Genomic DNA, 27,276 nt, shown 5'->3' on the forward strand with positions numbered 1-27,276 from the left:
ACCCCGAGCCACCTCGCCCCACGCCTCCTAACCGCACGGGCAGGACGGAGCAGAGAAGCGCCGCCGTTCGCCGCCTGCCTCCCGGTCTCTTTGCTTCCAGGCACTAAGTAAATGTCAGCTTTTTGTGCTGTGTTACATACATTGTTAATTTTAAAAAGAAATCCAATATCATTGTTTTTCATGCTTGCCGAGGTGATTCTGAAATTTAATAAAAATAGTGGAATTTTTCATTAATGGCAACCAGGGTTTAAGCCAGCACTAACTTTCTATAGCAGCAAGGCAGGAGAAGAGATAAAAAGAGGTCATCCTCATCTTGTTACACCGCAACTGTCTTCAGTCACAGCCTCAATAGCAAAGAATTCAAAACATTGCTATTGCCTGACTGATTAATGTAAAAACTGGCACAAGGCATTGTATTCAAAGCACCTACAAATACTTGCAGGAAGGGATTTGCTAAGTGTCTTCAAACATCAGGCCCAGTAATGCTTTCTGCAAGGCAAAAATGCAAGGGCGAGGAAACCATGTGAAATATTTCCCTGCTCAGGTTTTCCTGCAGCCTAACCCTGCTCCAGTGGTGGCACATCCCTCGTGGGACCCCACCTGCAGCAGGGAGCCGAGCAGAGAGGCGTACTGCTCGTGGAGAAACACTTGCTGACCCAGTGACTTTGCAGCTGGCAGAGTCTAACCCCTACGCCAGGCTCCAAAACGTTCGTTTGCAGCTTGACTGGCAAAGTAACTTTACTCGTATTTCTTCAGCTCTTCTGAATGTCCATACCTTTGGAAGCTGCCCTGTCCAAAGCCTGGCACCAGAGCTCAGGTAGGAACTGCGCTGCGACCTCTAATAGCTGCACAGCCAGAGAGCAGGGATCAGCAGGGGCCTGGCCTTCCCCGAGCGCAGCTCTGAGGTCTGCCGCCACCACCACATTAAGGACGAGAACCAAGGGGAAGAATGTGAAAAAAATATTTTGCTTCCAAAGTATATTTTCTTTATGGCTGCTATTGGAAAAAAAAAAAAAAAAAGAAAAAAGAAAAAAAAAAAAGTTCTCCGTTAAAACTAAGCCGTGCGGTATTTGTTCTCCTGACTTTGTTTTTGCAGAAGGGCTCCCCAGGTCTCACCCATATCTGAGGCCAAAGTAAGTAAGGTCCTTCCTCTCCCCAAAATCTTCCATTACAAAATCAGCAGTTTATCATCTCTTCTCTTCTCCCAAGGCCACCATTGAGTGGCCACCTCACAGCACGCTTACCGTCAGCAGAAAAATGGGGAAGTCAGCCAGTGGCCAGCCACACCGCACGTGGGGCGCAGGGGAGCACCGGCACGGCGCTCAGCCACCTCCCAGGCGGGTCAGCCAGCCACCAAGCACGTGCCCACTTGTAGGTTAACCAAATAAAGGCAAACAGGAATGACACCGCATCACCTCAGTCCCTTTGGTGTGTTAATATGCCCATCAGGTTGTATGGGGTGGTTGGAGGGAAAACCAGAGAGAAAACACCTCCACATAGTGCACTCGCCCCAAAAGCCAACCCAGCTGCACCGGCACACACACCTGTATCTCCCCCTCATCAAGACCTTAGCTTAACAAGAAAACTTGGCCATTGTCCCCCTTTCCCTCCCAGTCCTGCCCCTTGGCATTCAGAGGCCGCAGCATCATCCTCGGAGCAGGAACACCGACTGAAGTTCAGCCTGGGGTTTTGCCTCTGCGAGCAACCTTTTTGCAGAACAGCCCTCTCTTTCTGCAGGTTTGCATTTCTAAATTTTGTCCTGTCAGCATATTCCCCCTAGCTTCCCACCCCCCGGCATCCCTACAAGCGTGGAACTTATTGCGGTGCAAAATTCACTGGGTTTTCCCCCAAATCCCCCCGTCGTTGTTTCTCTCCCTGAGCACCAGCAGCATGGTTCGGGGCAGGGCCCCCAGTCCGGCACACCGTGTCAGCCCGTCCCACACGCGGCTGCAGAAATCACTGGAAGCTGTGGAGCCAGAAATGGCAATCCCGAGTAATATGTGATAATGAGGAAGACTGTTCTCATCTCCACCGCCGAGCACTGACCTTTTAACAGAGCAAATGTCAGGGAGAAATACACAAATGTGTTTAGACCAATATCAGGTGCCGCTCTGCGGGGGTGCTCGCTCAGGCACAGGTCCAGCCCCTGCTGCTGTCCCTGCAGAGCAGGCGTGGTGTTGCAGGTCGCTCCTGGAGAAAGCAGCCCTGGGATCAGCCTCAGCGCCACAGCCTTACACCTAAAGAACGGCACCGTGCACATCCACGAGCTGCTTCGGCAAGGGGGAGGCCTCTGGGAGGGGTAACAGAGCCAGAGGACAACGAAGCAGTACCTCGGGTGTGATACCCCACAGGCTATCCAAAAGCCCTCTCAAGTTGCTGCCTTCACCAGGAAGACGTCTGGTTTACAGAGGTGGCGGAAGGACAGAGCTTGCAAAGGAGTCAGAGGTAAATGGGACAAGGGCAGCTGGCATGGGTCAGGGTTTAAACCCATTGCTCAGGATGACTTGTGGCCCATCACCGGCACATCTGGAACGTCTGGGCAGTCTTCTTGAACACTTGGTTGGTTCCCCTATCAGCTGTGGAAGAACTACCACGGTATTCTACAGAAAAAAAAAAAAAAAAAAAAGAAAAAAAACCCCTGTTCCTTACTCTTCCTTCTTACTCTTCCTGACACAGTGACGGTAAAGGGCAGACCCGTGTGATCCTGGGTATCTCGTCCACCTCTCTTCCTCAGCCCAAGGAAGTCTAACAGGACACATTTTTAGAGATCCAACTATTGCACCCTGGTGAGCCCTTAAGTTAAAGGCATCTCCTGCCAGGAGCTGCACCTACACAACGGGCCAGAACAACCGGTCCCTTGGCTGAGAGGCCATCACACACACCTTAAAATGGCAGAATCACTAATTTTGCACTGCAGACTGGAGGACACCGGGCACCTTTTGGCGCTGGCTTTGCCCAATTTGTCAGGCACAGGTGAGATGTATGTGAGTGCACGTGCTTTACACTGTGTAAGGAGTGTGCACACGGAGCCGACAGCCCTCGGTCCCTTTTGAGGCTGCCACCAGCAGGGTGAGAAGTTCGGTGCCCAAACCCAAACGCTGCAAAGGTGCGATCCCAGTGCCCAGAGGCCTGCACATGTAACCCTGCGGCTGCATTTCTCATGCTGGAGAGGAAAGCCTGAGAGGCAGAGGCACACATAATTGGTTATTAGCTCTTTGCTTCTGCCTCACCGTGAGGATGTTCTCCCCGGATCTGCAGAGCGTGCCCCAGGCCCGGTGCCAGCGGCGGTGCCATAGGGATCGCACGCGGAGGGGCTCGGCTGGTGGGTCGGGGCCACGAGAAAGCAGCACCTGAGGGCTGAAAGGGAAGAGTCCGAGAAGTCAGCAAACTGTAATTACAAATTGTTGTTCTTCCTGATTTAGCGATGCTGTTAGGGGGGACAGGGGAAGGTAATAAGCAGAATTTTCTAGGAAGCACGCTGAAAATAAGGTACTAAGAAAAGTCACTGAAAATGTCAGGCAAGCCAACAGGGAAAGGTCCAAGGAGCAAGCAAAAGCACAGCATATACTTTTTCATCTATTCAATCTGACCCTGGGCCCGGTGCCACAATCTTTTTAAGGTTAGTGGTGGGAAAGCTGCCTTTTGAATGTTTGCAGAGGCCTATTAACATCCTGTGCTGAGGAACCTTAAACCCCAGGTAGTATTTCAGAGGAAATGGACAGCACAAAACACAGACTGAAAATTAACCACAGCAGACCCCGGGCCTAAATAAGTTCCACTAGCCCTTTCTGAAATCACTTAAAGGCTTTCCTTCCAGTTGGACTCCTGCCCAACCACTTTAATAGGTGCAGCAGGCAGGGGGAAGAGAGGGAGCGGGGGGGGGAGAAAGGAGAGAAAAAATAAAAGGGAAAAGAAACCTATTTGGCTGCGTAATTTAAACATTCCTTGCAAAATAATAATAAAAAAAACAGTTTAACAAAAATTGCAACTGTAGCAGGATCGGGAGGGTAACTCGGCAAAATACTCTGCGGATGGCTGCAAACCTCTAATGGAAAGTTGTGTAAGTGGCTGAGGCCAAAGTAGGCATTAATTACAATGAAAAATCAGTTTAGGGCAGGCCACAACTAAATTGGAAGCTGGTCCTCTAGGTAAAACAAAGAAAGTGAACAGAAGCTTTAGATTTGATTACATGGCAATACAAGAAAAATGTGCTGTATGTTGTCTATTATTAAAGCTGCTTTTGGGCCTTCTGTGTGTGCCTAAGGGATTTTAATAAAAAATTAGTAATAGCCCTGCTGCCCTGGCTCACTGTGGCTTTTGGAGCGTTTGAGGGTCCAAGGCTAGTTCTGCAGTACAAATTAAGTCACTTTAGACAAGCAACCTTGAAAGCATTAGACGATAGCAAAGTTCAAACGGCACACTCCTGCTGTAGGAGGACAGTCCCTTGCTGGAGGCCAGCTCTGGATTTAGAAGCAGCAATACAATTTCATCAGGAAAAAAGCTCTGCAACTGTTATATTTGTCTCCGATTATTCCTGGCAACACTAGAAATGCAGAGCCAGGTTCATAAACACCATGCAAGTGTATAAAACACTGCAAAAGCACCAGCTAATGGCACAAAAAGTCACCATCAACACAGGACTTTTATTTACATATTTTTACAAATGCTAACTCTAACTTTCTTTAATTTGATGTAACAACATTAATAATAATGTTTTTATTGCTAGTATCAGCACTGGGTCTGTGGCATGGCTGGATGCAACTAAGCCAGGAAAGTTCACTGGGATTAATTTAAAAACACCCAAAAAAGGGCAAATTCACCTCCCTCCCCCATCTCCCAAGTTTGTAAAGCTGACTTCTCCAATCCCATTTATAGAGGTAGTTATTTTAAGGTGAAATTCATTATGTTCAGTATACCTACACATCGGTGGATCCAGTTCTGCCATTAAGTCCCTGCCTACAATTTTACGTATACTAAAGCTGAAAGAGAGTATGTGGAATTCTCTAAAATCCGGGGAAATACGGGCAAAAGGAATTGTAGGGCTAAAGAGGCAAGGAAATGTCCAGGGGACTGTAAGTGGCTTCAGCCCCAGTGGGTCTCCTTCCCTCCAGTGCTTCATGTTTTGTGGGGTACAGCTCCCAGATGGGTGAATATTTGGTGTTTTAGGTCACACACATTGACCATTTCCTAGGAATGCTGCCCAGCTCCAGAGCCCTGCCTGGATACGTTTAACTGCACTCTCAGGTTGCCAGCGTTTGCTATTTTAGTATGAGTTGCATCAGGTTTTTGTGATTTGCACTGCAGAGTCTCCTCCTGAATTACTTTTTTCACCCTCAAGCCCATTTTTGCTGCTCTTCTTGATTGCAATGCCCAGTATGGACAATTCCAAATCCAATTCCTTTCTAAAGGTACCAAGTGAGGATTAAAAACAAAAACCAAACAAAACCGGAAAACAAAACGTCTACCATTACCTTAACTTCGCAAATTTTAAACCCATCTCGTGATTTTTCACGCCTGACCCATGATCAAGTGCACGAGGTTGTCAGTTTTGCAACTCTCACCCTAAAAGTACCGTCCTGGTGAGCTGTTCCTGGGGAGGGCGATGCTAGCAGGGACGTGCAGCCCTGGGCTCGCGCTGCTGGTCGGGGTGCCACGGGCAACGATGTCCCCGAGTGCTACGCTGCGGCGAGGCTCCTCTCTGGAGCGTGACCTGGATGTGACCCAGAGGAGTGCTGGAAAGGAAATAACTTTGTTTTCAGCTCCTTGCCACATATGAGTTGGTCTTAAAAATCCTTTTATCCCAGTCGCATGTGGCTGTACGCACGGATTTATGTCACCATGTGCTCCGTGGTCCCTGCTCGTACCAACACCGTTCTTCCTTCTGGTTGTGAACTGTGTTTTGCCATGTTGGGAAAGGATGTCACGAGAAAGAGCAATCCCAATTTACATTTCAGTGACTAGCAAAGCGATTTTATAGCACATAACCCATGCAGAACCAGATGACTTTTGAACACAAGTTGCAACATGAGCACTGAATGCATGCTGAACTCACAGTAGGTGCTCTAAAAAAATTAAAAATGAAAAAAAAAAAAGTAGGCATTCCCAAAAAAAAAGCACCACTGAAAATCTGTAAGTTCATCCAGAGCAGAACGTCAGAGGTGGGCAGCTCACTTCCACCATCTCAGGGTCCCCAGGGACCCCACGGCTCCAAGCTGTGCCCCCTGCCCACCTCTCCCACCAGAAATGTCCCCCCAAAAGCCCCACTGCTGCCACCTCCTCCAGCCACCCTGCTGCCTCCTCCCAGCAGTGCTGGCTCACGCAGCCTCCCCTCATGCAGCCCACCCCTTCCCCACCACAAGGGTGTTTTCGGAGGGGCTGAGCCGCTGCAGGTGCCGTGGGGCAGAAGGGATTTCCTTGGGAAAACCTGCTGGCACTCAGCACGCCCGGGTGCTGAGGTTGCACAGGAAAACATGGCAAGCAAACAAAACCACCACCACGCCTAGCACTCCCCAGCAGCTCTCCCGAGCTGAACTGTGAAGATGTTTAATCGCCAGCCTGCCCGGTGTCTGCTGGCAGGAGCTGCCCGCCGACACACTTGGTGGGTGGCAGGCGAGGATGGGGGCACAGCAAACAGCCCTGTGGAGCCGGGGCCTTATCAAAAGGAAAGCAAAAATCTCTTCGTGTATAACCCACGGACACATCTACATGCGCTCGCAGGAGTTTGGAACGCGTTGGTACACTGGTGGGTGCAGACATCGCTTGAAGATGCAGACTTGTTCCTCCTCTTTCTTCCCAAGCCTGTTTACTTGTCCTAATGAAAACCCGCCGCCTCGAAGGCCTGGCACCACATCTGCTCGGCGAGTGCAGGAGTGGTCTCCAGAACCAAGTCTTTCTCTGCTATCTCTTATGCTAAGATCTGTGAAAAAACAACGTGGAAAGGAGAAAAAAAAAAAAAAAAAAAAAAAAAGAAGAAGAAAAGAAAAAAAACTTTTGTCTGTGGATTCAAAAGAGCCCTCTTTATGCCAGATTCATCTACATTAAATTGGTCACGACCTTCCAGGTGTCTTTAAGGTTGAAGTGTTTGCTGGACCATTTAAAGCTCCTCTCGCGGGCTCCGGCGACCCTCCTGACATGGAGAGCCAGGCTTTTAAGAGTGTAGCCACCTTGTCAATGCTCAGAGGTCACTAATAGCCTGCCTTGGGCCTTCCAGCGGGTCGCGTTCAGCTTGCTAGCCCGACACAAAGGAACAGGAGAGGAAGGCTGGGGAGGGGGATAATTATCATGCTCCCCCCCCCCTCCTCTCTCCCTCTCTCCAGGCTGAGAGTTATGCTCCATGTCACTGTGTTAATGCGCTTGCATCCAGGGAGACACATAATGCTCCTCTCAGCCCTGTTTATTAGTGAGATCCATTTGCGAAAGGCCCTTCTTTTGTACCACAATATGAATGTGCTTTGATGGCAAATAATTACGCTAGTCCTTTTGACATGAGGATCCACAGGCTGCCCTAGTTAAGCCAGTAATTAGCCTGTCCTCCTTTTTTTTTTTTTTTATTATTGAGAAACTACAAATTATCCTCATATGAGCACTGGCCATTCCTTTTTCTCTTTTCTATTCTGCCTCCCTCTCTCCCTCTCTCCCTCTCCCTTGTATCTCTCAGCACTTTGGATAAGGGGAATGCAGCTGCACTAGAGCAAGATAAAGCTCCGCCATCAAGATGATGAACAATTTGGATGAAGAGGCTTCGAGATGAACACAAAAGCTGAAGAAGTGCGGCTGATGCAGCCCCGGACAGCTGAAGAATGCTGCAGTCTGCAGATGAATAGCCCTCATTTGTGAATATACAGATTTTCCATGATGAATAAAAACTGAGTGTAGGTCACAATAAATAAACTTTTTTTTTTCCCTTCTTCTTAAATAATAATTCAGGTTCCCGGCACCAAACAGCTGTAAATTGAAGGTTGTGCTTAGTTTTCTCAACTCTCAAAGGGGATAATTAAGCTAAGCTCATATTGTTTGATATATTAGTGTAATGATGAGCTACTATATTCTGGCTTGTTTCGAGTTATTTTAGTGTGTGGTTTTTTTTTCCATTATCTTTTTTCTTAAATTACATTTCAAATACATTTTAAATGTAGAAACGGCATTTCTGAAACACAGTTGCCCTGTGTTTGGGTCTATCTGAAATGTATTCATATAACATTTAATTAAAAGATGCAACATCCCCTTTTCCCGAAAAAACATGGAGGTAAAAATATCAACATTATTTGACTGGTCCTGGCAATCTCACTCAACTGCTGAACCTTGATCCCTACTGGTGCAAGGTAATTAGAGGGGGCTGTGTTCTTTGTCAGTGCAGGTTATGAACCTTCTGAAGCTTCAGGACAGGTATTTCTTGGCAACCCATCTTGTCCCCTGTTTTTTCATAATTGCTTTCAACGATCAACAGAAAGCAAACAATTTCTGATTTTACCTGGATAAGAGGCTTCAACCAAACCAAGACACCACCGCTGAAGAACTTCTCTCCCTTTTTTCTGTCTCTGTTTCTCTCCCCCGATCTGACACCACCTTTAAAACAGCAGGCACGCAGCACAACGCGAAACTGGGGTGTACCCTCCAACTGGTGTGTGTCTTTTTTAGGATGGTAGACAAGGCTCTGGGGGAGATGTCAGCTTCTCCAATAATCTAATTTGTCTCTGAGTCAAGTTTTTGCATAAAGATACCGGAGAAGAAATCGGAAGGCCTCTCACCTTGAGGGGCATTGCTGCCTTCAGTCACCCACTGCCCTCCATTGACCAACCCGTTGATACAGGCTCCAATGCATGAAGAGGAAAAGAAACCAGTGCAGGCCCAAGTATTTTTATGCTTCTGAGAAGGAAGAGGCAGTAAAATGCAAGGGTTTAATTTTCCAATGACTAGGTTTCGACCTGAAACCCACCCACAGTAGGACCACGCACCAACAGCATGTTTAGCTCATCTTTTTCCAAGCCTTTTCCACACCAAGCCTTTTCTTCTTCTAACTCAGAGCCCATAAAAAGCCTAAATATCCTGACCTCCTAAATACACTAAAACTCTGTACTATGGAGTATATTAGAGAATATGGAAATAAGTGAGCAGTGTACAGTGATTTGACTTTGAGTTTTAATGTTGACTATAAACCTCTGCCAACCTACAGCAAGCAGACTCTTCTTTTTGTCCACGTTTTGAGAATTATATTTAAAAACTGTGCTGTGGGGTTATTTTCTAAGGCTATGGCACAGCTTTATGACATGGTGAGTAGACAGAGTGCAAATGTTTCAGAAGAGAATAAGAATATCCTACATCATGGCCTGTTTCTGGAACCAATGTCAAGACACATGTTTTTTTATGGTTCAAAAATGTGTGTGAATTGTTCCTTTCATCTCTAGTTTGGGATCAAAGGGGAAACAGCCCCTCTGATATTTACAGCATGACTAGAAAGAAACTCCAGAAATCTTCCACCGAAGGCTGTTCCTACGAGGGTCACCGGCTGCTTTGTGCAGCCAAGCTGCTCGTGTGGGCTGGGTGAGCATCGGGGCGCTCCATGGTGCCCTGCCAGCCCCAGCACCACCCCAGTTTCCCAGTGAGGACTCCAAGCCATGCAACCAGTTGCTTGGCCTGTTCTGACTGGGAGGAAGCGGCCCAAATGCGGTGGATTGCAGGGGGTTCAGGATGACATCCCCCATCAGCGAGGCACTAAAGCTTCGCCCGTACCCCACCACCCTCGTGCTCCTCCCATCGGGCAGCGGTGAGATTTGCCACAGAAGAGCTGGTCCCTTTCAGCTTTCTTCCTAGGGACACCCACCTCCACAACACGCTACTCACAGCCGCCTTAGGAAGACCAATTAATAGGAAATCACAGGCAAAGGAAAGCAGATCATTTCTTTGTCCCCACCTGGGAGAAATTTCCCGTGGCAGTTCACTCCGTGACAGCGCTGCCGCTCGCCAGGCCACCAGAGACCTCGAGTCTTCCCGCCAGCTGCAGGGGAGCTCCTTCCAGGTCATTCCTACACTCGGAGAAAAATGAAACCCGCAGAGCTTTACAGTACCAAATATCAGAGAAAAGCACAGACCGTGCGCTGTCCCTGAATGCCCGGCTCCCAGGGCCCTGCCAGTTTGCTCACGGGGGCACTGGTTGTGCTCAGACAGCCCTGGGTCATCGTCCAGGGCCCACTTACACCCCTGATGGATTCCCAGTCATGCTCACGGTAACAACTGAACATTTATTAACTCTTTTCTCACTCATTATCACCCCCCCTCCCCCAAAAGGGTGCTCGCAGCAAAACCAGGATCAATAGTTCGGAAAACAGATTTTTTATTTGACAGCTGTGTAAAAAACGTGCCTTTAATTTGTGCATAGCCCCGGACAGAGCGAGTCGTGCCAATTAAAGACTCCAACATCTACAAAGTTATAATTCCTAGTGCTGGTAGGACCCTGAATTTCCTGGAGCTGCACTGTGCCAGGGCCTGCCCGTGCCTGTCAGTGGGCAGGAGACAGCTCCTGCTCTGGAGGCTGCGATTTCAGCACGTCGAGAAGTCAGGAAGGGCTGAGGACCAGGTGAAGGGGAAGAAACCCTGTCCTTCCGTAATAAATTCAGCCTCAGTTTGCGCTGTTATAGGATTTCAATTCCTTCGGATTCTGCCACCTGATGTAAGAATCATGTGCTCAGCACAGCCGCTGCTCCTCCTGGCCTCTCCCAGAAGAGCCGGAGGAGGTAAAAGGCACTGGTACCCCGCGGGAAGCCCCGCTCTCACAGGCAGAAGTTAAGACTCACCCAAGGGATCATCAATCAGTAACTCACTTTAAAATTCTCTTTAAAATGTTTTACTAGCTCACTTTACTTGGCATTTTTATCACTATTTATATCTCTAAAGCAGTGATATAATTAGTAAAGCTATTAATGTTTCTTATGTTTAGCCTTACAAAAGCCACAAATATCTATAAATCAGGCTTACAGCAAAATAAATAATGACAATAATTCTGTCAAGCATCAATATAATTTGCCGGACAGCATTGTGTAAACCAAGCAAATATCTGAACCATTAATGAGCTTAATCTGTGCCATTTAACTGCCCCTCCAGTAAATTGTTCTGCAGGCCAGAGAGGAGCATTCAGGTTAGTTTCTTTGATAACTTCCCTCCTCTGCTGGCATTTGCTTTCCTACAAAAGTGACTGGCCTGACCTTGCCCAATCCTAAAGGAGAACCAACGCCAAACACTCTCCTACCACTTCAACGAAGCTCCTCCCGAGACCAAAATTCCTATCAAATGTGTGAGAAAGGGTTTTATCCCACCCTCGGGAATCCTTGAGAGCTCAGAGATGCTCATGTTCTGCACGGATCCAGGCTCTTTCAGGAGCACAAGCACCAAGGAGCCCACCTGCCTTCTCCTCTCCCTCCATCTGACAGGCAGCTTTCAGCACTGAGGCGTTTCAAACCCCGTGTTTTTCCCCTAGGGCTGGGCTCTCTCCTGTAAACCCACATTCATACGTCATGCAGGAGGAACTGCACCTCCAGAACATCAAACCAGGATGCTGAAAAGTCCTGCTTGTTATCAGATTGTCTGCTCCCGATACGGGGACTTATGTGGAAAACACCTGGATAGCTCCAGCCTCCAAAATTTTGAACCACAGCATGTGGCACCCTTTGTTCTCCCCATACTCAGTTTCTTGCACTACTGCTGGTTTTCCACATATGCGCAAGCAGCAGAAAGCTTAGACCACATCTTGGCGTTTGCAAAGCAAAAATAAAGGAAATTCCCTTTCTCTGCTGCCTCTAACCCCACGAAGGGCATTGCTCCCTTCACCAGTGAAGTATTCAGACATGCCCCAAATTCCCTATGCATGCCTAGGTCTACCAAGACCCAGGCAAAACTGTTACAAAATGCTATAATATGTCATAAAACGCTAGAAGAATACCGTGTGCTTTTGTCCTCTGTATCTAAATACCACTGGAAGGTGCAGGGGCGCCTGAAAAATCAGAGCACCAACATCTCAAAACACCAGCAGCCAAGCACCCCACAGCCTCAGGGCAGTTTCCAGGGTGCTGGGGAAGAAGCCATGAAGAGAAAAGGCCTTGTGACTGCTCTCCATGGCACGGAGGCTGGAGACCAAGCTGGGCTGACCTTCAGCAGCCCACAGATGAAGTGTAAATGCTGATCTAAATACAAAAATACTATCCAGAGCATTACCATTTTCAATAACAAAATAAATGTCTACGCTCACGAGCGCTGAGTAATAGGCCTTTTAAGTAAAAGTATTAGAAGAATATATCAGCTATAAGATATAATACCAGCGACTACTACCACAGGATGGGCATTTTTAACTTTCACTCTAAAATGACTGGATGATAAGAGAGTACAATATATATTTTGAATTCAGGGTGAGAAGATCTTTTTAATATAAGTGTTTTATGATGTAGTCATACATCATTTCTAACTACAATGCTAAACAAAACACAATCCTTTTCTGAAACATAGATAATGATGGATTTTTGTTATTCTATTTTATTCCGTACGATAATTTTTCACCCCAAACTTATTTTATTGATGGCATAAGAAGGTTCCAGTATATCTTTTTCATATCAGAGACAGTTTCATGAAAACTGTGAGCTAAAATTCAAGTGTTATTACAGAGGAAGAATTTTTGGAGACATGATCGTTCATTGGGATAGTCCCCCACGATGGAATTAACGGAGATTAAAAGGAACAGGTATGTTCTGCTGATTGCCTTGGCACTTGAAAAACCCTCTGATCTCAGAGCAGGAGTTTTGTGGGTATTATTGTAATAATGGGGATCTTGGAAGAAAGGAGGTGGATAAGCAGACGGGAACTAAATCCAATAATGTTTGTACTGTCACAAAGCCAGGAAGGTTTGGGATATGATTTAATCCCATGGAGCAGGCCTACCCAATACTCCTAAGCAAGAGATAAACAAATAAATAAATACAGTAAAACAGAAGTATATCTGCAAAGTAAAACCCCTCGCCTTTCCCTTGGTAATTTTTTTTTTCCAGCTCTAAAACTCGCCATCAATTTGGCTGTGTGCTGAGAAAGAATCCCAACAAATTGCTGCCTAGTTCCTTTTATAGCCTCAGTGAAACATGACATCCAAGGAATTGCCTGTGCTTTCTGTTTCTTTGCTTGTTTGCTTTCCTGTGTACTACCAAAGCAGATTGTGTCAGTACCTAGAAGGAACAAAAATATTTTAAGTACTGACTACTGCAAAAATATGAAACACCTTTTTTAGTACTTGGTTCAAACAGAAGAATAGAAGGAAGGAAAAATGGGACATACCCAGGCATTTCCCACCACTTCAGAGATGTAGATGGCTGCTCACTGCACCGCTCCCTTTCAAATTACCTTACAGTGTCTACCTCAATAAAATTCCCCCCAAAATCTCTTGTCCAAGAGGCAATTGGCTTGACTTGCTTACACTGACACAACAGCCTTTATCAAAAAAAAAAGCAAAAAGGATCTAACATTTTCTGTTTGGGAAGATACCAGTGGTGTGAAGTGGCACAAATCACATCATACCTATGTGTTTCCAGGAAGTCTGAACAAAGCACCCCGAACGATTACACCCGCTGTAGTTCAGGAGTCAGTGGAGCAATGCTGAGCTATACCAACTGATGACCTGGCCCATGGCAGACATCATCTTAATTCCCTGGGTCTGCCTGCCCCGTGCAAAGCCACCCAAACAAGCTCTGAGTCGAGCTGCTTTGGGCAACCACCTCCATCTCACCCACAGCCCTCGTGGGGCTGCGGTGGCCATCCCACCGAGGCTTTCCACCCAACTGCAGTACTCACTTCTCTGGGTCAGAAAAAGTCACGTCCCAAGCTGTGGATCAGAGGTATCCCTTCAGTCACTGTCCTCCCCTGATCGCTCCCAATTGTTGTCTCCTTTATAATATGGTAAATAATGCTTGGTTTTGACAGGTCAAACTGTTCTGCACGTACCAGGTGGACAAACCTTTGCAGTGAAACCTCTGGCAACGAGCAACTTGACAGTGGGCAGGCCCAGATCATGCCAGGGACCAAGGCTACAAACTGGTTAAAAGGAGGGTTGCTTGCACGGCCTATGAGTAAAAAGGTAAAGCTCAATTTCAGAAACATTTTTAGAAGATCAAACTGAAGGCCAATCGCATGTAAATGCCAAGGAGGCAACAACTTCTTCTCGTCTGCTCCACTTGGAGACCTACCACCAGCCTCAACCTCTTTTATAGCAACCCAGATCTGTACAGGGATTATGTTCAGCTGAGCTCTACCATGTCACAGACTTGCACTTCAGAGATAAAGATATAAACCGAAGAAAATTTATAACGAGAGGCGGGTGAGCTCCACCAGCAGCAGCCAGAGACTGTCTCCGCTGTTTAATAAGGTTAAAAATAGTTTGATGGGAAGCACTGGAGCAGAGGACTGTGACACATCTGCAGCAGAGACCCAGGGCCTGCTTTTATAGCAGTTTAATAAAAAAACAGGCCTGTAGTTGTTCTTGTTTTGAGTTCTTACACTAACCACTTTGTCTATATACCTCCTGAAGCTTTTGGCTGTGGTGCATAATCAGAACAATAGCTCAGAAGAAGCCAGCAGTCCTGGTTACAATTAGTTGGGACTATTTTAACTACCTGTTGGGTTGTTATAGGTTTAAGAAGGACTGACTGGTGAGAAGAGGGTTCTGGCAAAACTGCCTCTGCTGACTTAAGGAGACCTTTGGATTTATTTTATTTTGAACTTCAACATCACAGTTTGGAAAGGCTGTTTTTGAAAATCGAGATTGTGGTTCCCTCCACATTTCTGCATGCTCTTTTATGACTCTTAGGTCTCCAAGGCAGCCTATATTCCTTCTTCATACCCAGTGGCCAGCACAACAGCATCCCGTCCCTGGCTGGCCTCAGAGCTCAGTCGAAACAGAAATAAAAACAATCTGAAGAACAAGTGAATCACAGACATCAGCATGAACTTTGCCTAAATCCTGGATGAACACCCCCACACCACCCTCCCACCCCCATGAAACCCACAAGGGAAAGCCTGAATGCATTAAACAAAGTTATTCAAAAATTAAATGTGACAGAAGCTCCCTTTCAAATAAAAGCCAGCAGAGACTGAACTGTGAGAGTCCTGGCTGCTTTCATTATCTATTGACCCAGGCTTCTTCTTTATGGTATGCAGAAAGCAAAAGATTTAACTGATGGCAACAGGAGCGGAGATTTGCAGGTGGGTGCTGTGGACAGACTCGTCCTGTGGAGCTGTGGGGAGGGAGTTCTGACCACGCTTGGCAAGGGGCTGCAGTGGACTTTGCAGCACGAGAGCGCAGCTACTCAGCTAATTGGAGAAGATAAAAGGCAGGTTTTTATGAGACAGCCACTGTCATTATCACAAATGAAGGATAAAAACTTGAGCAGCTATATCCCATTTTACCACAGGGAAGTCTCAGAAGGAAAAAAGAATTATCAAAGTTTTAGATTGTTCCATTTAACCGCAAGAAAACTATGTTAATGTAACCTTAAAGGTTTAACTAAAACCTATGAAATCAAGGCACATCGCAGTTCAGGCCTCAGCTTCTTCCCCAACCCACCTTGACCACGCAGCCCACAAATGCTGTCTGTCTGGGGACACCATCTCATGTGGACAGAGCAAGAGAAGAGTGGGTGGACCCTCACAGATACGTAATTTTGCATCTGTGTTTTGAAGTTCGATGTTGTGTCTCTTGTGCAGAGATTTCAGGTGGTTGCATTTTCTTGTACATAAGGATTTCCTCAGCGCAGAGACATACAGGGGGAGACCACCCTGCTGATTCTTGAAACCCCAACAGCAGCACCCAGCACAACCTTGCACCTCTAATAATACATATCAGAAGTTGGTTCACTTTCAAGTACATGTATAAGCAGTTGATCAATTTTTATTTTAACATTATTTCCCAACTTCCCTGCTTGCTGAAACTCCAGATTTTTAATGGCCCAAAGAAAGAAATGCCAGTTTCACCCCAAAGAGGCCTCACTTTAAGTTGCAAACCCAATGCATTGCACAGGGAGGGTGAACAAGACTTCCACAATGACACTGCAAGGGGATGTACAAATCTCAGCTGCTAAATTCATTATTAAAATAGCTATTTTTGGTTCTTATCAGATGAGAAAGATGAAAGAGGAGACTCAGAAAGAAACACATGAAGAAGGCGATGTCTTGGATGGTCAGAACACTGATGTAATCCCCAGTGCCATAACAGGGTGTGAACAAGTCTACAGGGCAAAATGCACATCACTGTGCTGTTCACAAGAAGAAAAATACCCCTTGGAGCTACACACAGTCTTATAATTTCTGTTTTTTTCTTTCTATGATTTACTTCTTGTCATGAAAATATAAAAGCAATAAACAGTTTATTCATCAACAAATCTAATATAGAACTTCACTTCCCAAAGCACAGCCACAACTGAGTTAAAGAAGCGCTGCCAAAGCATCCCAGACCAAATCTTTCTGAACTTCTCAATTCTCCAAATTTAAGCGGAAGCCAGTCTGATTTCTAAAAGCAAAAATAAAAATAAAATTTAAGAAGCGCCTACAACTCTTTCTGTCCCTGAAACCTGCCACACTACACCAGAGCCTGAGCAGGCAGCAAGAAGCACATGCTTTAATGGCCAAGTTTAAAAAGCCCTGAAAGTCTGGGTTTCTAATGAAAATACTGACAGACCCTTAACTATACAGCAGCGCTCGCAGGCGCCACCATAATAACCATTTAAGCCCTCTTTTCTCAGAAAGGCTTGGCCCAGCCAATGAGGGAGGAGTAAACAGGGCTGGTAAGTTAATGACCTTTGAGCATTAGCAGATGGCCTTTTTACGAGCACAGATTAGCAGAACATGGGAGTTTTTAATGGCCACTAACAGGTGCCAATGCTGCTTTTCTCCCTATCCTTACCCACAGCCAGTAAAGTGCAGATCGACTTCAAACTGCATCTCCACTCCTGCCCCATCCCGTCTTTCTGTGTTTACAGCACAGTTTCTTGGATGGCAGAGCAATGCACGTCCCACACCAACCTGCAAACATTGTGGGTCACCACATCCAAACATGAGCGCCTCACCTCCGGGCGATGGCTCCCTCGGCCACCCTCACCCTGCCGCACGCAGCTGAAGGGCACCCGCTGAAATGGCCGCCCCCTTCTTTCTTCCACCAGGGAAGCTGTAAAAAAAAAAAAAAAAAAAAGCCATGGGTTTCAAAAGCACTCAAAAAGAGGGAGGCAAACCAACCCTGTGTTATTTATAACATCGTTATCTCACCTGCTTCGCCTCTGACAGCCTCCCTGCTCCCTTTCCAGCTCACCTCCCTCACCATGGCCCTGCCTGATGCTCCCCCCCGGCTCCGCCCTGGCCAGGGAATAATTCCTCTCACAACTTCACCCAGGCCCTGCAATGATCCAGAAGTGCAGGGGGACTGAGGGCAGTTACCAAACTGGCTTCTCTGCATTTATCTCCGTGGGTGGGTTGTAGAAATCCTTATAATTAATCTTGGCTGCTGCATGATCAGGCACAATCCGGGCTTTGGGGCCTTCTAGGCCAACTGGGCACTGGGGCTGATTCTCCGTCTCCTCTGTTGCCCAAATCCTCTGGCACCAGCCTGTGGGATGGGGTGAAACCAGCACCCAAAAGAAAATGCTCGGCCTGTGTGCGAGTCCCCACAGCTGGTCCTACTCACACCATTTATCGTCGTTTTTCACACAGCACAGCACTTCTGTGTCTAATGGGACATAATACACGTGACTGCCAGTGGGCATTTAAGGGAAATAACAGGAAATTTGGTATTTAGGAAGAAAACAGGAAGAGCACACCTAGAGGAACAGATTCCAGTATCCTCAGAAGCTACGACACTTACCTTCAGGAAAATGTTGCTAAAAATGCTCTTTGAGCTGCTCCCTGGGCCTGTCCTCTCCGTAACACCCATTTCTGGGCCTCCTGCCTTCTACAGGCTTCCACGCTCTGAACCTCCCAGTCCAGAGGCCTCCACAGGCTGGGTCTGGCACTCCCTGGCCTTCATACTCTCATGTCCTGCTCTCAGCCGCCATGCACCGAGTCCCCCATTCTCTGTGCATCCACTCCTTGGCCTTCCACTCCTTCACCTTCCCACTCTCAGCCACCAGCTCCCTTGGTCTGCACTCACTGGACCTGCACTTGCTGGAAACAAACACTATGAGGCTTCCCCTTAATGGGCTTTCACCCGCTGCGCCTTCCACTCTCTAACCTTCAGTTCCCTGGGCCTCCAATTCACTGCTCCTGGCACGCCTTGGACCTCTCATTTGGGATTTCCCACTCGCTGAGCCTCCCCTCTCTGGGCTTTCTATTCACTGGGCCTCTACTTTTTGGGCCTGCCACTCAGTTGGCCTCCAAATCACTTGGCTTCCCAGACACTGAGACTGCCACTCTAAGTCTTCCACTCTGAAACTCCATTCTCTGGGCCGCCCACTGACTTGGCCTCCCAAGTTCAGGCTCCCACACTATCATCCTCAACTCTCTGGGCCTCTACAGTCTGGGTCTCCTATTCACAGGGCTTTCCAGTCTCTGGGACTCCCATTCTTCATGTCTCCCACTCTGAGACTTCCCCTCTGAGCCTCCCACACACTGGGTTTCCCGCTCTCCTAGCATCCTGCCCTCTCAGACTCCTGCCTCCTCATTTACTCCTTGCACCTCTTGCTCACTCAACATCTAATCCTCAACTCCTATTCTGTCTCCTAGCCTCTTGGCTTCCCTCTCAGCCTCCAAATATCAGACTCCCACTGTCTCACCCTTCCACTCTCTGGGCCTCCAAATATTGGTTTCCAGTCTTTGGCATCCCACTGTTTGGGCTTGCACTTTCTTGGCCTCGCACTCTATGGACTTCACACTCTCTCAGCCCCACACTGGCTTGGCATTCCACTTTCTGGCCTCCCACTAACTGAATCTCTATTCTCTGGCCCTTCTACTCAGCCTCTGCTCTCTTGGCCTCTAACTCTGTCTTCTCACATGCTGGACCTCACATTCTGGGCATCCCACTCTCTTGGCCTCCACTCCATGGGCCTCCCACTACGGGGCTACCATTTTCTGAACCTCCTATGTGTTGGGCCACCCACTCACTTGGCTTCTTGCTCACTTGGCCTCCCACTCCCTGGGCCTCTTATTGTCTCAGCTTCCTCTCTCAGGGACTCCCGTTCTCTCAGCCTCCACTCTTTTGGCCTTCCACTCACCCAGCCTCTGCTCCCTAGGTCTGTAATCCCTTGGCTTCCTATTCTCACAGTACCTGGGCCTTCAACTCTCTGCATCTCCCAAAACTGGCCTCCTACTCTTGATCTCCCACTCAGGGCTTGCACTTAATGGGCCTCCACTATCTGGATCTTGACTTGCTGGGTCTCCATGATAGACCTTCCCTTTCCTCAGCCTCCATCTCTCAGCATGCTGCTCTCTGCCTCTCCTCCACTGACCTCCCAGTCACAGCCTCCTCTTCCTGGACTTCTCCTTCACTCACCTTCCTATTAACAATGAACAAATGTCCTTGCCACTCTACCTCCCGCCCCACCACACCCCACTCCACCCCCATGCCTCCAACTCTTACAGCTTCCAATCCAGCTTCTATTCCCTGGGCAGCTCCCTCACCCAGCTTCCTATTTATTACCAACCTCCACATCTCTAGGTCACCAACTTCCTCAGTCTCCACTCTTCCATCCTTGAAAAATCAGCCTCTCTCATCCTCCACTCTTGGCTTCCCACATCTCCAGCCTTCATCCTGTTGGCCTGTAATCTCTGGGCTCCTATTCTCTTGACCTCCCAGGCTGTGGGCCTCCACTCTCTGCCCAATGTGGCTTTCCTAATACTTGTCTCTCACTTTATCTCCTGCTTACTTGGCATCTACTATCTATGCCTTGACTTGCTGAACCTCTGTGCTAGGCCTCCCATTTTTTCAGGCTCCATTTCTCTCTGCATCCTTCTCTCTCTGCCTCTACTACAATGACCTCCTAGACACAGCCTCCTCTCCCTTTGCCCCTCCTTCACTCAGCTTCCCATTAATGACCTTCAGATGTCTGGGCCTCCCACTCCTTCAGCCTCCACTCCAGATGCCTCCCATTCTGGGCTCCCATCTTACCCAGCATCCACTCTCACAGCTGTCAAGTATCAGCCTCCAAATCACCCTGCATTCAACCCCTGAGCCTAGACTCTCCAAGCCTCCTATTCTCTCAGCCTCCAACTTTCTTGGCCTCCACTCTCTGTACCTCCTAATATTTGCCTCCCACTTTTGATATCTCTATCTAGGCCTGCAACAACTGGCCTCCTACTCCATAGACCTCAAACTCACTCAGCATCCGTGCATGGGACCTGCCCTCCTGAACCTACCACTGTGCCTCCAACTGCCTGGGCCTCCTAGGCGATGGTTCTGTGCTCTCTGGGCCTCCCACTCGTCCTGTAACTCTGTTGCCTGCTTGCGGGGCCTCTCACTGTCAGTCTCCCATTCTCTCAGCCACCACTCTCCAGGCCTCTACTCTCCAAGCCCTTCACTTGCTGGGCCTTTATTGTGTTGGAGACAGTGCTGTGAGACCTGAACAAGACATAGCTGCATAATGTCTTTACTGCAACAGAAAGGTGAAGCCCTTCAGAAATACATACAACGACTGAAAGCATTTATTGACACTTCTAGTGAATAAAAAGAGTCAGCAGCTGCCCTCTTTCTTAACAATGGCTGATTTGGGGAACCAGCACCTTTTTGTGGCTTTTCCTTAACTCCAGCAGAGGAGTACAAAACAGTAGTAAAACAATGCAAGAACAGTGGTCCTCCAAGAAAGATGAAATACGTCAACCTCTTATTTTTCAATAGGAAAAAAAAAAAAACAACCTTGGTACAAACTCAGGATGAAACTATAAAAGAGCCTGTGAGTAATAGAAGGTTGAAGTACCTATCTTACAATTATGTTCTCTCATTAGAGAGAATATATTATGGCTGGGATTTGGGACAAAACACTAGGGAAAGGAGTTGGGAAACTGAAAAAAAAAAAAAAAAAAAAAAAAAAGGAAAGAAAAAAACACCTTGATAGAACAATTAAAATTTGCCACACAAAGGAATTAATCCTGTCCAGAATGAAGTTCCTGGAAAGCAGCACGGTGAGATGTTTCATACAAACTACTACAAGAAAGAAGTCCCAAGTCAGGAAGGCACCACGAAGTGAATGCTGAAGACTGCAGAAAACAGCGCGTCACACTGTCTTCTCTGTGGTGAATGATACAGGTGAGGGGACGTGCAGTGGTAGTCAATGGAGGTAGGAAAGGAAAAACAAAATGTATCAGCAGCAGTGTCAGCTCTGGTCCTCCTGGGAGTAAGCGCTGCTGTTGTGCTGCAGTGTGAGGATGGATTCAGCCTAGGGAGGAAAAAAGAGCATTAGTGATTGTGAGTACACAAGTCAGTGTGAAGTGTGTGCCCAACCCCAGCAGTATTAGGGAAAAAAAAGAAAAGAAAAAAAAAAAAAAAAAAGCAATATGGAAATTAAAATGGAAATATGGAAATTAAATCTCAGAAGATATGGCAACTATGGACTTCTAGCAAGTGCATGCAGGACACTCTTCAGAAGGACAGGAGAGTACCCCAAGGAGGATGTAGGAAACTCCAAGATGTGGGAAAGCTCCCAGCAGAGCAGGTCTGAAGGAGGAGACACAGGGCCCTCATAGAATCATAGAATCATAGAATATCCTGAGTTGGAAGGGACCCTTAAGGATCATCAAGTCCAACTCTTGACACCGCACAGGTCTACCCAAAAGTTCAGACCATGTGCCTAAGTTCACAGTCCAATCTCTTCTTAAATTCAGACAGGCTCGGTGCAGTGACCACTTCCCTGGGGAGCCTGTTCATCTTTATGTACAGGTGTTTCTGTGGAGATGTAAAAACCGAACATTTCCTATTGCCTACAGAGATACTCTTGGAAATAGGGTTAATGGCAAACACGTTCCTGTGCTGCACATGTCCACAGTGTCCCTTTCACTCACACTCAGGACCCCTTTGGGGACTCCTTCCTGCAATGCTGTTTGGGTTGTCTTCAGCACCTGCAGCATTTCACAGGAAAAAACAATTTCTTGGCAGAGAAGAGGTCCAGGGTCTGCACAGGTCCTGGCTGAATCTGAAGAAAAGAAGGATAAAAGTATAATCAGAAGCTTTAAAAAATGTTAAGAGTGTGTTGCCAAGCAAAAGCTAAATTTAACAGAAATGTAAGGGAAGAGAAAGATGTGCAAAGAAGGCTGACAGCCCAGTGACACCCAGCTGCAGAAGAAACAGGAGTAACATAAACAGATGCTAGACCTAATGTGAAGCACTAAGGTCTACAGACCCCAACAAAGAGCAGATGAACTCATTCTCTTCAAATTGTATTGCCAAAATGAAGACCTGGTCTTCACATGACAGGAGAGCTAAGAAAAACGTAGTGGTTGTTGAGACAGAAAAGACTCCTCTTTTGGCCTCATCATCCACTGAGACTCCTGTCTCTTCAGCCATCAGTGCTGAGGTGGGAGAGGGGAGCTCTGCACTGCCCACCGTGTGGGTACCAGCAGCCCCTGGGACCCCCACCCCTAACACGCGGAACCTCGGCTTGCTCAGTGCGCAGATGTGGCCACCGCTGCCCCAGGAATGGGGCACAGAGCGGCAGCCTGCTGAGCCCTGCGGAGGCAGCACCTTGGAAATGTTTTACAGGGGAAGACTGAGTGTTTCATCAGCTTCCAGCAGGAAGACAGAGAAAGCCCTCAGAAGTGGGTGTTCTTCCTCGGAAAGCTGGGCCAGAGGAGGAGCACGGTGAGGCAGCCAAGTCTGCGGACAAGACACAACCAGAACTCATTAACTCACCGCTGTGGTGCTGCTGCTGCCTCCAGGGAGACCACACAGCAGCACAGAGCACCCCAGAGACTAATTGAACACGGTTAATTATTAGGTGGTTCAGGATATATTTGCATTTCTTTATTGTGTTTTTGTTGGTTGTTGTAGTTATTTTTGGCTGAGGAAACTCTAACTTACGGAAACTTTGAGAAGAGGCATTCGGAAGGGTCTCTTGTGTCACCCAGGGGTTGGGGTGGCACATGGCTTTGCCACCCCCCTCACCTCCAAGCCCTTTTGCTGCCTGCTGACATGGGGGAAGAGCCCTGAGGGCTTTTCAGGATAGCAATCCTCCCCTGGTACCCGCTTTTACAAAAGTACATCACAAATTAAACGAGCCCCATGTCTCAATCAACAGACCGGAGATAGATTTCTGCTGGAATCTACACAATCTGAAACCTGAAAGAAATAATGATTTATTTAGTTAATGAAGGCTGGCAGCAGAATCGCAACCCCCTCAAATACCAGCCTCCAAGTATGGACATCGAGCTCTAGATTTAGCTGGCCTAAGACACTGTTAGCTGGAAATCTGCTTAGAAACACCACCTTTGTGAACATGGGTTGGTTCATGCCTTTGCACCGAGACCTGCTTGCTGTTGTGGGTTTACATAGAGGAGCTGAAGTACAAGGCGCGATTTAGTATAATGGTATAACCAGTATAACCACATCAAAGGCAACAGAGAGACACTGACTTCCAGTGGAGGATGCATTCATGTGATTGCCATTTGCCTGAGATTGTGAGATTATAGGAACACTGAAATTTAAAGCGAAAGGGGGTGCAAATTAAGCAGACTGAAGCGATGGGAAATGCTTGCGTTTGTCTTCACGAAGCCAGCACGCAGAGGAGTTTTGTTCCAAACTATCTGGAATTTTTAAGCCATTTCTCCTGAGTATTTCACCCACACTCTCACTAACCTGGTACAAGCTCTGAGCACTGAGAACAAGGGATCCGCTCTGCAGGGAGTTAATTCCTGGCAGCCAAATTCATATGCGGTGCAACTCTTCAGACATTAGGGGTGCTCTCCCCAGGTTTAAAATTGGCCAATGGCATCTGTATCCAGCCTGGATGAGCAGGAACGGCTTCCTTGACTTGCAGAGCTGATTTGTGCCAGCTCCAAATTTGGCCTTGTGTCTTTCTCTTTGTTCTGTGTATAGTTAAATAGACAAGATGAAAAAGCCATGACTAATTAGACTGTTAAATTAAACTGCTTTAAATTTATTTTATGTGATGCATAAAGTTCATAAAAAGAGGTACCCAGAGTAGTATCAGTGACCTTTCTCCAGAAGCTGCAGTCCACCCGGATGCTTTTTTGAACCAATTGGCTGAAAACTCATGGATTTCTTAACACCTTTTATTCCCTCTCTGCCACTTTCAAACCTGAAGGATTTATTTTTATCAGTCCCTCACCCACATAATGACTTTAAAATTCCTTAGGTTCATACCTTAAAATATAGCTGGGAATTAGAAGTAATGCCAATTAACAAGTCAAGGCTCAAAGGCACTGATGGAGTTAGCTTGTACTTCTCCCTGGAAAACTGTCATAAGTATATATAAGAATCTGCACACCTCAGGATTTCGGTTTGGAGCTCTCTGCCTGTTTGAAAGAGCCTTCTCAATGATGTTTGCAGCCTTGCCACCACCGCAGTGCCATCAGGCTGGGCAGCCCTGACCAGAGGGGTAGTGGCCAACCCATCCTGTCCCAAAGAGCCTTCCCCAGCAGCTGCCTCCCCTCACCCTCCCAGCACCTCCGTTTGGATGGGCTTGGCTGGCGTGTCTGCATTTGGACCCACGGGCCTGCCCTCACCACACCAAAAAGGCAGTTTATATGCTCCAGGCATCAGCCGATTCCTGGATCTGAAAGCCCTGACTTTCAAGACAGGCAAAACCCCCTTATTTGATATGCACGCGTTACTCCCACTCCCATTTACCAGGCACGCACATGAAAGGCGATTTGGTTAGACCTCGTGAGCCTCCGCTCTGGGATTTGGCACATTGCGGAGACCTGACTTTAGTTCCCAGGTCTGTCCATGTCTTCAGGCAAGTTATTTCACTTCCCCCAATTCAGTTTCCCTGTCGGTAGCAAAGTGGTGTTTGCAATATAAAGCACTACGCTCTCCCTCCAGCTACGGAGCCTTGTTTGTCTTACTGGAAATGCCGCTTTTGCCCTTCGGGGTCCCTTGTGAGGTGGGATGGGGGAACTGGAGAGACAAAGAGTAAATCGAGTCATTTGGGGAGAGGGACTCACTTGAGAATTTTGTCAGGTGAGCAAGTTTTCTTTCTGTTACCACGAGCTACTTGCATGATCTTATTACCAACACCTTTGCTGTCAAAATGACTGTCCCTATTTCACACTTCGTTGGAAGCGATACCGGTTATTTACATCCCAATTCCAGGTTTAGGCTTTCTGTGCATATGTTATCCCCATCAGCCGAGCCCCAGTGGCCAATCCAGCCTGCATGAAATCCTGCCTGCACGTACCTCCTGAGAGAGCTGCTGGGAGCAGAGCTCGGCCCTCTCCAACCCCAGCGGTGACCGAGTGGTGGTGTGAGACCTCCTCGTACCCTCTGAGCCCTTGTTCCTGGTGCTCGCTTGGGCAGGGCTGCGTCCTCACGGTGCTGGGACGAGGCACAGCAGCTTGGCACAGTCCAGCTTTTCTTTTCATGCCTGAGGAAGAAAACCAGGGAGGTTAGATGGCGTTTTGGAAGGCTTAAGTTGTATATTGTGGCTGTGGCATCCCCAGTTCCACGCTGCACTTCCCCGCTTCATACTGCTGTATTCAGGAGCGATGTATTTTCAGCAAAGGTGTGAATATCGCTCCCTTTGCAGCTAATCCTGACACGCCAGCGGCCCACAAACACTGTATTGCTAAGCAACACTTGACAAAATCCGTGCCAGGTTGTGTCGGTCCCTTTTGATGTTTCACAGAAGCATTGTCATTTCCATCTCTGGCATTGTTTCCAGCATTTTGGGTGTCAGTGTTCCTGAAAACCATCACAGAAAGGATGTTTATTGAACTGTCAGAGGGTGAATGATTGACACTAGGCACAAGTACTTTTCATGTTCAGGTTTTGGCATGCCACAATTGGATTATTTCCTGATAAATGCCATCCAATTCTACCAGATGGACCACTGAGAGATATGCCAACCTGTGTGAGAAATGGAGTAGATACTCAGTGCCACTTATTGGTAGATGTGTGCTTCTCCAGCCTATCCTTTTGTGTAGCTGCAGGGTATTTTACTGAAGCAGTGGCTTTTGTGATGCTCATAATTAGAACAGCAAGGCAATTTTCATCGTGGAGAAGGGGAGATTTCGATGCCCAAATTTGATTTCCTTCACCTGACTGCGGACGTGTGTTACCTGTTCCTCTCCTATCAGATTTAATGTGTGCTCTGTGACTCGAGCACTAGAGAGCCGTCGATTTTGAAAGTCGGGTATTTCACATATATAAATATTTTCAATAAACCAATCCTCTGCCTTCCCGTTCATCTATTCCTAATGGCTCATTTACAGATCCAAATGCAACACAAGGATTGTGGGGCAGGTAGAACATCTACACGTACCTTCCAAAGTTTATTAAACAGCTGAACTCACTTTGCTGGTGCTCAGCCAGGGAGCGGGTGGTTATCCATGCTCTCGGGATGCAGGAGTGGCAAGAGGCAGCAGGAGGGGCTGACGCAAGCCGGGGATGGATGTCAGCAGGGGGGTGGTAGGTTGAGGCTGCCAAATCGTCTCTGGAGCTGTTTGGGGTGTGTGGGGAAGAAGGACTGAGTACGAAGAGCCTTTCCATTGCTGCTGCTGCCTATGCTGAGCAGAGCAGGGAAGGCAGCCCCCCCTTGCACCCCCTTCCTCAGGTGCTGGGTGAGGAATTGCCGCTGGGCACAGGAGCTTTGCTTTACTTGAGCTTGGTTTTGCTGGGTGTTGGGGGGGAGGAGGGGGAAGTTGCCTTCTGTTTGCTTGGAGTGACATGGGGTGAAATCCCTAATTCTGGAGGATGGGAAGTCACAGGTCCATGCAAATACATTTTTTTCTGTCTGAACTGACCCAGTAGCAAGACAAAAGAAACATTAAGTTATCTATTCCTGTACTCCTCGGCACTTTAATATATACATAAAAAGCAGAGCCTTTGTACTATACCTAATGAGCAGAAGTGAATAATGTGGTATAATTAGCTTCCCTTTCTCAGCCTGCTCTCTCAGATATCTCAGCACACTTCTGACAACAGCATGGTACAAGTGGTGACTGGTGCCTACATTTTAGATTTACCATCACTTCATTGTTCTGCGCTAACACATTTTTCATCTTTGCCATTATGAGGGCCTTCCTCCGCCGTACTTATTTCTGCATTTTAGCCGTTGGCTTAGTCACTGCCAGCTCAAGTGAAACACGGCTCAGGCAGAAGCG

The 27,276-nt window shown here is 47.5% G+C and overlaps 2 long non-coding RNA genes across 3 annotated transcripts in view; both read right to left on the reverse strand.

The window, feature by feature from the left end:
• The window catches only part of LOC311434342, a 155,472-nt gene extending 135,300 nt beyond the window's left edge, over window positions 1–20,172 (reverse strand). Inside the window, exons 1-6 of the long non-coding RNA XR_014691414.1 lie at window positions 19,650–20,172; window positions 17,876–18,174; window positions 17,088–17,185; window positions 9,911–10,022; window positions 8,748–8,865; window positions 5,562–6,916 (exon numbers count right to left, since the gene is read on the reverse strand). This is a non-coding gene — a long non-coding RNA (uncharacterized lncRNA). The remainder of the gene's footprint in view (window positions 1–5,561; window positions 6,917–8,747; window positions 8,866–9,910; window positions 10,023–17,087; window positions 17,186–17,875; window positions 18,175–19,649) is intronic.
• Window positions 20,173–20,624: 452 nt separating this feature from the next.
• LOC311434341 overlaps window positions 20,625–27,276 on the reverse strand; it is a 226,897-nt gene continuing 220,245 nt past the window's right edge. For both annotated transcript variants that reach the window (XR_014691400.1, XR_014691401.1), the window contains exons 2-5: window positions 25,353–25,538; window positions 23,789–24,018; window positions 22,000–22,130; window positions 20,625–21,377 (exon numbers count right to left, since the gene is read on the reverse strand). This is a non-coding gene — a long non-coding RNA (uncharacterized lncRNA). The remainder of the gene's footprint in view (window positions 21,378–21,999; window positions 22,131–23,788; window positions 24,019–25,352; window positions 25,539–27,276) is intronic.

Source organism: Aythya ferina (genome assembly GCF_964211825.1).
Source record: "Aythya ferina genome assembly, chromosome: 3".
NCBI lineage: Eukaryota > Metazoa > Chordata > Aves > Anseriformes > Anatidae > Aythya > Aythya ferina.